The sequence below is a fragment of the Amblyomma americanum genome, chromosome 1, assembly GCF_052857255.1.
Source record: "Amblyomma americanum isolate KBUSLIRL-KWMA chromosome 1, ASM5285725v1, whole genome shotgun sequence".
Classification (NCBI taxonomy): Eukaryota; Metazoa; Arthropoda; class Arachnida; order Ixodida; family Ixodidae; genus Amblyomma; species Amblyomma americanum.
The window spans coordinates 477,618,595-477,630,599 of NC_135497.1; the positions used below are offsets into that span (position 1 = coordinate 477,618,595).

A 12,005-nucleotide genomic window follows, 5' to 3' on the forward strand; every position below is an offset into this window, starting at 1 on the left:
AGAATGCTTCACTCCCTGCACCGGTTGGCCCGGTATTGCACTACCTGCGGGATCGGGCTTGTCTTTAGCGCGTCTGTACTATCCTGTCTTTCTATCCCATCTTTCAACACTCCTTCTATCTGCACGTGGTAGCGATTGTGGCTCGCCTTGAGCCAGTGAGCAGGCCTGTGCACTTTCTTTCTTCCTGGCAGTAACAGACAGACGTCTGTTAGCCCTAGCCGGCGTTCAAGCTTCCGAGAAGCGCGCCCGCTCGACTCCCGGGAGAACACCACTCGACCAGCCAAGGACAGACCAACGAGACAACGTGCGCCAGTCTGCGGATCGGCCCTGTCGTGCTCCTCGGGTCGTCGGGCTGTCGCAGTGCCCAGTGAACAAATTGTGTTTTGTTTATTTGTCTCTCTCTGCGTTAGTGCACTTTAGGTGAAAAGATTTTGTTGAATTGTATCCCTCTCTATTGTGACTTTGCATGAGTTGCATTGTCTTTGTGAATCACTTTGTATGTGCTCTTATGAGTGATTGTAAAATCCTTTGTATCCTCTCTTCGCTGTATAAACTTTGTTTTCTTTTGCGAACCTTTGAATCCGACCCATTCTCTGGCTTGCGACCGGCGAAAGCTGGGCACCAAACGACCAACCCCCTTGTCACTTGGTAGCTGGTCTCCGGCTGAGTTTGCCACGCTGAGTCGAGGGCATCTCTCTTGTGACCGAGACCGCTACCCCCGCACGCTCTAAGGGTGTCTGGGAGCGCACGCAAAAGTGCGCGAAGTGGTGACACAGTGACACGCACTTTTTTCTTTCTTATTTTTTGCTCTGTTGGAGCAATGAGAAATTTTAACTCTTGTGAATGAGTAACAGAACTGGTTGTTTTGTGCAACATGACTGTTCCTTAGCTAGCTTCACATTGGGGCTATATGTATTTCGTGCTAGCATGCTCATACTTCAACGACTGAGGCAACACAGCGCAAGGATAAGGACTAGAAAACAAGGACGCTGATCAGGCATCCGAAAATCGAGCCCGCGATTAGATGACAAAAAGTTTTGTGGGACAATAAAAAGAATGAAAAATAAAATGTCCCTGCCCGTGCCACTAAGTATAATGGGCTTGTGATTAGGTGCCATATAACAGGTTGGGGTAACCTAAAAAGATTGAAAAATAATAAGCCCCTGCCTGTACGACTGACGTATAACAGGCTGAATTTAATTTGAACATAAAAGAAAAGGACCGAGGACAGCGATAATTTTACCACCCGTGGGTGGGGAAAATGGAAAAAAAATAAGGAGAGGGGGTAAACAGCTACATTGCGACCCACAGCCGGGTGAACGGGCCCGGGAAGACTCCCATGATCTCTCTTGAGACGTAGCGGAAAGGATGGGTGAAATGGTTAGGTTGTAAGGTTGTCAGGAAAGGGGTTATGGGCATTGGAATAGGGACAGCGTGTTTTTTGTTCTGATCCTTCGAATCAGGCAGACTTCGGCGCTCAGCGTGTCAGCTCATAAACAGATCTCAGCGACGCGTATTTGCGATCGCCGAGTATGGTGGCGCGCGCCGCCACGTCGATCTCACGGTGGACGTTTGTAGATGACGCGAACGTTTTGGAAGTAACGCACCTGATTTCCTAAAGCCACGCTTTGCGGGTGAGAGTGGCGAGCTAAAGAATGTAGCAAAGCGTACGACGCCTTGATAGTGACTGTCAACATGGGCGCGACGGCAGGCAGCTGGACCGTCTGTCTGGACGGCGGCGACCGCTCTCCCGCCCACTCCTTCACCGTGAACAGTGAAGACATATGGTGACGTAACTACGTACAATCTTCCAACCGAAAACCGTCGTTCGCAGACGACAATCCCTCCTTTCTGTCCCTATCACCCCCTTCGCCTCCCTCTGCAGCGCTGCGGTGTTCTCATCAGAGACAGTTGCACGCCCTGCACAAAAATTTCCTTCAAAAAGAAGAACCCTCTCCTTTCGAAGAATGCGAAATTTGATGTGGAAGACGTCTCTTTATCTATATGAAAAGGAAGTTGCTGAAATGGCACAATAGCGCAGAAGTGCGAGCGCGAGGAGCGGGTAGAGACAGTACTCGTCAAGGGAATGCATCATTGTAAATGTTACCTTTCGACAAATTCCGTTTACACGTTGTCTCCAAAGCCGGTGGTGACCGTCGGGGCTTCAGGTTTTTCATCTCCCCTCGCGCTAACCCCTTCAGTCAGCAGAACAGAAAGTGAAAACGTGGTCTGTGAAAGAGGGTTTCTGGTTGGAAAACACCTTCCTGCAAGTCAGCTTTCCTGCACTTTTCCAAGTGGTCCGCTCGAGCGGCATAGTACGTACAGAGTCGATCACACTTGTCTAGAGCGCCTGAGTGGTGTGCTGCGGAGCAAATTAAATTAAAGATTATCGCAGCTGCTCTACTGAGGATACGGCACTGGTGCCTGCGCGGTTCACATGTCTATGAGGCTTCTCTACAACGCAATTATTATGTGTGAAAGTCAATACCTACTTCAGAATTTCGCTTTATTTCCACTGGGCGGCACCGCTCGAGCGCTCTAGACAAGTGTGATCGACTCTGTACTCAAGGGAGCTGACTGGTTCGTATTCAAAGTGAAATAGCTAAAGGACGCCTAAGAGCAAGATAAAAACAACGGCATTAACACTTTGTCTACATGCGGCGAACTACAAGCGTAATGAACGAATTTTCCCACTACCCGTCAGTTAATCTTTCCTCAATCCTGCTCACGGCACCAGTTAAATCTTCCTGCTTCGGTGATGGCCAGTTGGTGCTGCTGGGTTGCTCATCCCGAGCGATGAATGACGATGGCAGGTTGGCCGGTGATCGAAGTACGAAAAGCCTTCAGGACTTCGTCCGCTCGTCCGGCGAAACGTTGCCGGTTGGGGCAGCAACTCAGACTTCTTAGCAAGCAAAACTGATTTATTAAGGACGAGATCGAAGTACAAGGCAGGTGAGAAAAGACTGTTTAAGAGCGGCCGAGACTCGGCGCGCTCTTTCCAACTCTGTTTGCAGCGGGTTTTAAACCCTTCGATAATTGGGCAGTTTTACTAAACCAGCTCTCCCCCAGTTTGAACCAATAGCAGTGCAATGACACCGTACATACAAGTGGGCGGAGCCCAGGGCTCACCAGCGCCATGGGCTTCTAACATGCTTAACACCGTGGCTCGGCACATGTAGCTGGTCACGTGTTCTGCGGCGGCAACCACGACCGCGGGCTGCGCTCTGATTGGCCCTCTGCCACCCCTCTCCCCATAGGCTGCAGCGCGGAGTCTAGTTTCGCGAGTTTTGGCGGGAAAATCTTGCCGGGCTACTGTGATTATCACCCGGAGAAACGGCCGGTAGTGGAGGACGCTGTACCATTAGCGGGAAATTCGCGTGCCATGGCGGTGCGCTCGACTATTTTAGGACAGCCCAAGCATGGCCATCGCGCTTGGAGCACGATTCAACGACATTGCCGAGTTCGACAGAGCGTTCCGCGAGTTTCAAGTGCAGAACAATGTCCTCTTCGTAGTTAAAGCTACAAAGACGGTGGAAGTGGTGAATGCGCGGCTCAGTGTTGGCTTGGAGCGATTGGAGAAGAAGCTGAAATATGCAAATGCGACATACATTGCAAGCATGGAGGAGAGCTCAGGTCCACAGCAACAGGCGTACGACCTCACCAAAGGTGAGATTGAATACTTTCTTGGTTGCGGCGACTCGGTCTATAGAGCACTTTATGGGCTCATGCCTGTGTACTGATAATGGTTACTATATTCTCATGGAGTTAACAACTGGCAGAAGAAGAAAAAAAGTCAGGTTGCATTTATTTGCATTGTGCGAACTTTTTGACAACTGACGCAAATTCTAGTGTAGCGGCACTACTAGACGCATTTTCCGGTTTCCGTCATACGTTCCAGGGTTCGAACCCGGCCGCGGCGGCGGCGTTTCGATGCAGGCGAAATGCAAAGCCGTCCGTGTGCGGTGCGATGTCAGTGCACGTTAAAGATAATTATTCCGGAGCCCCCCACTACGGCACCTTTTGCTCTCTTTCGTCTTTCACTCCCACCTTCCTCCCTTCCCCTACGGTGCGGTTCCGGTGTCCACCAGTTCCGTTCCTGAAAAAAAAATACTCGTGCCTACGTCCATGAAGCCTGCTTTGAGGCAGGCGGCCCACAGAGTTGTAGGCAACCTGCCAGGTAGGTACACCTGGCAGGCCTTCACCTGGGTGAAGGCCTTTAGTGTGAGGGCCTTCATGGTAAATGCGTTCTCGGACCTGCCAGGTGTGTGCACCTGGCAGGCCTTCACCTGGGTGAAGGCCGTCAAGGTAAATGCCATCAGGGTAAAGTCCCTTGTCTCGAAGTCTTTATAAAGGTGAAATGCTTTTGTTGTGAAGGCATTTCGTGTAAAAGCCTTTAGGTAAAAGTATGCTTTCACATTGGCAGCATGTAAAGATGTTAAGTGCCTATCGTAACTATAGTGCTACTGCACAATATTCTGTGCTTAGCCATGTTGAGCCGTCTGCTACTTTTGCAACCTGTGTAGGAGAACCAAGACACAAGAGAGGGTCTGTCCTGTCCGTGTCTTTCTTTCTGTCCATGTCTTTCCTTTCGTGCTTTACCAGCCATGAATATGAACCAATTTGCCCTACTTTCTGCTCTTCTAAGGGTTTACAGCCCTCTGGCATTGTGCACGCTTTTCCATGTTTTAAGGTTTTACTACCAGCTTGCCCCAATTGTTGCCACATGGAATTGAAACTTTTCAAGCATGCAATCATGTCAGTTTGATTACAGTTTCTAAACTGTGTGCAGGACAATGAAGAAAGGATGTCCAGCTACCGTTCTATTTGGAGCACGACGCGCAAGCCAGCAGCTTGAAATAACAAAACTTGACTGCAGCCACAACCATGAAGTCTGAAAAGAAATTTTTGAATCATATCCAGAGCGTCGTCGGCTGACAGAAGAAGAAAAGGAGTATGTGCTTCCGTTGATGGAACTAAACTTCCTGCCGAGCGTAATAGTTGGAAAGCTAGTCGAAAAGACAGGTAAGGAATGTGCTTGGTTTTTCTTCTGATGAGCTCTTTTACTAGCACAGCCTTGCTTTGAAAGTAATAGTTTTGTAATGAATTGATTAGATTATTTTCAGGAAAGAGTCACGACTAAAGATTTGCACAACCTGAAGCATTTAATGTATGGAGCGGATGAGGCCCAACTACTGGTTAAAGAGATTGAAAACTGCTGTGAACAACACAAAGCAAACATTATACCTGTCACTGATGATGATAAACAACTTCAGGTTCTCCTGATCCAGACACCGCACATGCAGCAGGCATATCAGTCATTTCCAGAAGTGCTGCTGCTAGATGCGACTTACAGAACCAACAAACTTAAGATGCCACTTTTTGTTTTGTTTGTACAAGACGGTTGTGGAGACAGCCAGGTGGTCGCATACGCTTTTGTTGCTTCTGAACAGTGTCACCATGTCTCGAAAATGCTGGAGCTTTTCGTCAAGGAAAACCCATGTTCTGAAAAGACAGATGTAATCGTCGTAGACAAAGACTTTTCAGAAATCAGTGCAATTCGGAGCACTTTTCCTAGTGCGCCATCGGTACAACTGTGCCAATTTCATGCTGTAAAGGCATTCAGAACAGCAGCCAGCCAATTTCCAAGGTCTGTCGAAGAACGAGACCTTATGATGGTGGTATTCAACCAAATGTTGCATGCACCAACAGCAAACAAGTATGTTGAAGCAAGACGCGAGTTTGAAAGGTTTGCCAGTAAAGAAGCTGTGCAATACCTCGAGAATAATTGGAACTCCATGAAGAACATGTGGGCCAGTCACATCTGTGACCAAGAGTTTACCTGTGGAGCAAACACAACTAACCGAGTAGAAGCACATAACAGTTTCATAAAAACAGCCCTCTCATCCTCTACAAAGCTTCACGATGCCTTGAGCAGATTACTGAATTTAGCAACGATAATGCAACGAAAAGCGGCCCGCTCAGTAACCCTGCTGAAAACTTGTCAGTTTTGCAACCACATGAAAGTGCACAAAGTTGAAGAAGTGTGTTAAAAGTGTTGACACCATATGCTTGCTCAGTGATCAGGAAACAGCTAATCAAAGCTGAAGACAGTGACGCCGAAGTAAAACAGACATCTGAAAAACAGAATGCTGTGGCTTCTACAACTGGCGAAGGCTGGCATCACATATCGCTGGAGAAAGAAAAATGTGATTGCACTTTCTTTTCCAAGATGGGCCTACTGTGTCGCCATTTCTTGGCCGTTTGCATAATGTTTGATGTTGAGCCGGACCTCCAACAGGCAGTTCGAAAACGCTGGTTTAAATAGTATCAGAGTAACTTCGTGTCATCTAGTGAGCAAGCCAGCAATGAATACCATGGGACCACAGAAGATCTTGAAATCCTCTCAATGCCTGGACCAAGCTTTGAAAAAATGAATCGAAATCAGCGGTATAATTTTGCAATGCAAACAATGAAGGCCATTGCTGACACTTTGGCTGACTGCAAGCCGGAAACCTTTGCAAAGCGATTAAGGATTCTTGAAGACATGAACTCACCATGGCTGAAGGGAAGCGACGCGGAAAAAATGTACGGTTCTATGGATTCCGATGGCAGCAGTGAAGATGAGGGGGCACCCAAAAGCGATAATAGTACATTAGAAAAAACGGTCACAAAAGAAGTGGCGGAAAAAGTGACTGAAGAAGCATGTGTCATTAAACTTCCCATTGTCAAAGCCAAAGGGCGTCCCACCAAGCGCCTTCGTCAGCGGAAAGTTCAGAAGCGCAAGAAACAGGGAGTACCAGTACCTTTTAAGGAACTGACAGCTGAGGCGCAAGACACACGTAAGATATTTTAATGTCCTTCGTAAAAATGGCCCACACAAATGTAATATCAGATAAATAGCAAAAGCGTAGCAGGCCTTCGGTGCAGCTTTGCCCTTCAGTAAGGCTGGCACTTGCCCTTTCTAGTGCCAAAGCACATCTAGCCGCACTCCCCCTGTATGCCTGTGTGAATCCTCTGGTAGCAAATGTAAATGGCTCACTGGGTCAGTGGACACCTCAGTCGCTCCTTGTGTATGTGGTGACATCCACCTACAAATTGAGGCAGTTATGCGCATTTACTTTTATCAAAACCATTGGAAGGCTTAGACCTCCTTCATTTTAAGGAAAAGAAAGGCACATAACTGTCTCCCTGGGCCAGTGAACACCTCAATAACCCTTTGAGGTATGTAGCGGTGGTGTCCACCAGAAGAAAAATCCGTGCTTTCACACAATATTTTGTGCTTATCCATGCCAAACTGCCAGCAGTCTTCTTTTAAATTTGCTAGCATGTGAACTGAGTACAGCTGAGAAAAACGTGCAATTTTTTGGTATATGCACGTTTCGTGTCATGCAGTTTTCATATGGAGACTTTAAAGCAGAAAGAAAATGCTAGAGAATTCACACAGCAGGCATTTACACTAAACATGTTACTTGAAGCCACCAAAGCTCAGAAATGTTTTCATAAGTGAAGTACTGAAATTTTAGTATGCTGACGGTGCTCTGCAAAAATTTACGGAATATATTTAAAACATATACAATCGACAGATAACGTGAGCTTACACATGCAGTCGCATAACCATGAGAGAAGTGTGGGAATCAGAGATGTCCACTACTCGCATGTGTACCCCTCTTCAGCTACTGCTGACAAAGGAAACCGGCTCTGCACTCACATCACATCTCCACTCTCCTCACTTTTGGCATGTATCGGCTGTCGGCTACGGAATCGTGTAAAGTCATAGGCAGCTGCGTGCATCGCTCACCTCGTAACTCTTTTGCCACTGTTCCAAGCTCTCTCTGAACACTAAATGTGGCGGTGCCATTTGGTGTCATGCAAGAAAAACAAAAAGCAAAGTGTTCATAGATGGCTACAAAATTTTCTTTTTGTTGAAATTTTCTGGTGCACACAATTTCTCAGTTAATTTTTTTTTCAGTGCTTTTAGCTGGCATAGCTGGCAAGGATGCCGCAGTACATGTCCTTACTGGGCAGGGCCTCTTGGATGAGCAGGACATTGAAGTCCGTTCTGAGCAGCTGCCAAGTGCCCTTCTCGACTACAGGGTATTTTTACCCAAACTGAAAATGTATTTTACGCCAGATGCATGGCTGCTGCTCACATCATCTAGTAAGAATGTTTTCTCTTGATTACATTTGTACCTGTGATACTTTGTCTCAGTAAATATTTATCACCTGTTCACAGTTGCAGCAAAGAAAAATGGAGATGTCTGGTGCTGCGGACAATGCTAAGAGAAGGATGATGGCGAGTTGAAGATGATTGCATGTGACCAATGCCTCGAGTGGTTTCACTGGTAATAATTTGCCCTCACAATTACAATTTTGTCATACACATGTCCTAAAATGCTGTTTGTGTTTTGCAACAGGTCATGCGTATCTGTGAAGGAGGATATTGGGCGATCGTGGTTTTGTCCCAAGTGCTGTGCATTCGAATAAATGTTGTGCCAATAAAATGCTTAATCATTTCATTCCTGCTTTCCGAGTTAACACTGAGCAGCTTATAACTGCTTTTCTAGCAATGCTACATTCTCTGTTCAGCGAAGTGGCTGCCTACCTGGAATCGTGGAGCCGTGTGAAGTGCAACTTTAAGTTTTAAAGACTGTCACATTAAGTTCTAGTAGTTCACAATGAAAAAGCATAGCCAGGCATGCGAGGAAACAGTGGTAAAGTAGAACTACAATTTTCCGGCAATTTATCAGACGGAACAATAATAATTATTTCTTTCCATTAAGCAAAAGTGCAGTGTGTGGCATAATAAGTCATAACCAAAACTACCGTGCACGGTGGGCCAAAACTCAATTTGCATGCATCCGGCTTTCGTAGGTCCGCTGCTACTGCGGCCGGATATGTTTGCAAAGGAAAATTGGGTGACTGGTAGATGTACTGCAGATAGCCGTAGAGATAGATAACCATGCACGTCGCCGTACGCGTGGCATTTTGCACTGAATTTGTCTGAAGTGACATCTAGCTTTTACAGAGCAGGGAGGTGCAAATCTCTGATCCAAATCGATCGCGGATGGCGGGCGAAAAAATGTAGCAAGCAAAGCAACGTCGCGCGTACGTATGAGACCATCTGGTGCTGGACGGATGCTGCTTTGGTACGGTCAGGTGTATGCAGGCACACTTGGACAAGGTAACGTAGCACAAGGAAGCGGGCGAGGATACGACAAAACCACTGTCTGTGAGCCATATTTAGAAGGAGACTTTGGCGGGGCTCGACAGCTGGCAAACTGCTGCTGCAGCCACCACCGCCGCTCGTGCGCATACCATTTTCCGGTTAAGGATCACGACGCCGGGCGCACAGACCGAGTCATTTGCTTATTATCGATGACAACAATGGCCCAAAGATGCTCTTCGGTTGACGTGTGGGATGTGTAGTTCCGTTTTTTGTTTTCTGAATACAAGACGACGGGGAAGTGTGACATATGGCTGCGTGATCGTCAGTTCATTGTGTGTAGGCGTGTAAGTAAGGAACGATCAAGGACGAGAAAAACGATTAGGCGCACTCTACCAACCGTCTTGCTCGTCCTTGCTGCTTCGTAACCTTGTATAAGTTGTTGCAATAGAGCGCACGTCTATGCTCTGCTGTGTGAACCCAAGTTATATATAGCGCACGTCCTTGTGAAGCCAAGCTGTACATTCCCCATTATTCCCTATTTCATTCCCTGACCGATACCAAGAAATCGCTGGCGGAATTGGCATTATAGACCGTTATCATTTGAAACGGCCAGCATGTCTGAGAAGACCTGCACACGTGTCTCAAAAGAACAATACTTGATAATGGTGGAGTTTATGGAGCAGCACCCGGCGCTCGCCCACGCTGCCTCACCCCTTTCTGGGGGCTACACGGCGGCACGCAGGCGCGAGCTGTGGCAGCAGCTTGCGGCCCTGCTGAATGCCGCGGGCCCCGTTGCCAAACGTGTGCTCCGCTGGCGCCACACTTGGCAAGTGTGGTGCACCCGCTGCAAGAAGCAGGAGGCGCAGTTTTTGGCAGCGGGAAGGTGAGCTTGTGAACAACGGTCTGTCGAATGGCCCTTGAATATGTCTCTCCGCATCCTGTCGCAGGGGCACTGGAGGCGGCAGGCTGCCGGGGCTGGCAGGCCGCGTGTGAAATCTGCGGTCGCCGGGCCTCGTGCAAGGCGTCGCAGCTCCTATGTATTCTTCGTCCAGCCAGATGTGTGGTAAGCCGCGGTGACGTTACTAATAATGAAGGGGGAATGATAGGGGAGGCTAATGAAGAATAATGAATGTCAACCTCGGGGCCATGTACTGTGAGCAATGCACACACAGAATGAACTTCGAGACACTCGTGCATGAACGTGGGGCGCTGTGCCTCTTGCAGAACCAGCCCCGTGTGTCCGTGGGGGAGATGCCAGGGACGAGCGGCCTGCAGTAGGCAGAGGCGCGCTCTCCATCTGGTAAGTGAATTTTTAGTCATTTGATATGTACACCTAACAACTTGTGCACATTGTTGACCTCATTGTGGTTTTTCTTTTAGTTAGGGAAGGATGCGAATGCTGAGCTAACAAATGCAACCTCGAGTTATGTACCTTGTACTATCTTGCCCTCTTGGTACTGCGATGTTTCTTCTTGTGTTTCAGTAACTAGTAACCGTGTGTTTTGCACGAATACACGCTCTGCTGAAACTGTCCACTAAGCAGTGCTGTCTTGGGGAATGAATTCACATAGATGGCACCCCCTTGGAAGAGGAGGAGCTGGAGGAGGAGGGCGCACCTTGTGACACAGCCTGTGAGTTGGTGTTCCAATATCAGGCTGCACATTATCCATTTCGCAAGCTACCTAACATTAATACCATTTGCAGGAGCAGACTATCAGTATCACTTTAGAATACCCACACAAGCTTGGTTTGGTTTATGGGGCTTTAACGTCCCAAAGCGACTCCAGCTATGACAGACGCCGTAGTGAAGGGCTCCAGGAATTTGGACCGCCCGGGGTTCTTTAACGTGCACTGACATCGCACAGTACACGTGCCTCTAGAATTTCGCCTCCATCGAAATTCGACCGCCGCGTGTTTCGGGCCAGCAGCCGAGCGGCATAACCACTCCGCCACCGCGGCGGCCACCAACAGAAGTGTCTTTCATGTGCACCACTGGTATCTTGTGCAAGCTTTTTTCCTCTTACAACGGAAACTGTGGTGTCTGCGGTGGTTACACAAATGTGCACATTGAAACAATGCTGTTTTTGTCATACCGCTGATTATGAATGCTTTTATGTACTGCTCCCCAGTATGCATGTCAACAGCCCTCTGAGATATTGCACCAAACAGTCAGGTTATTGCACATCGTGCGCCACATATGACAAGTGTACATTCAGTCACTTTCTCCTTTTTACAGCTACACAGGAGCAGTCAGGTGTGGTGGCGGACCGTCCGTGTCAGCAGCAGCGGAGCACGCGGGCGTAGGAGGTCCACCAGCAGCTAGCAGAGACGCGGCGCACCAACGACCTGCTTGAAGCCCGCAGTGCTGAGGACGTCACATTTCATGCACGCCTCCTGGAGGTATCTGCAGACAACACCCACCACATTGAGTGAAGGAGAAGCAGCTGCATGCAACATGTTGTATCTACATTCACAGTTCGAAACCTATGCCTGACCTCTAGAGACATTTCAGTAGGTCATCTTTATGTGAAACGAGCCCTCCCTGTATGTGAAGTGTGCAAATGAAGCTCCTTTTATGTGCAGGAACAGAGGCAAACATCAGCAGCAGTGCTCAGCCTCGCGGCGGCAGTGACACGACTGCTTCCGTCACAGAAACCGAGGCCCACATGATGCGCACTGCTGATGCGGCAAGGGGCGACACAGTGCGCCTCACCGAGTAAGTGGTACTTGCGGTGGCCTTGATTGTACGTGTCTTGAACAATCAGGTACAGCCACCGCTGTAACTTGTTCGGTGTTGCCTTTTTTCTTTTTTACCTGTTTTTTTTCGTTTTTTTGCCCT

At 48.2% G+C, this 12,005-nt stretch overlaps 1 protein-coding gene and 1 pseudogene across 1 annotated transcript in view; both read left to right on the top strand.

The window, feature by feature from the left end:
* The window catches only part of LOC144116059 (uncharacterized), a 430,049-nt gene that overhangs the window by 191,151 nt on the left and 226,893 nt on the right, over nucleotides 1-12,005 (top strand). The gene's annotated exons all lie outside the window — the stretch shown is intronic.
* Nucleotides 4,794-8,484, top strand: LOC144116525 (uncharacterized; annotated as a pseudogene).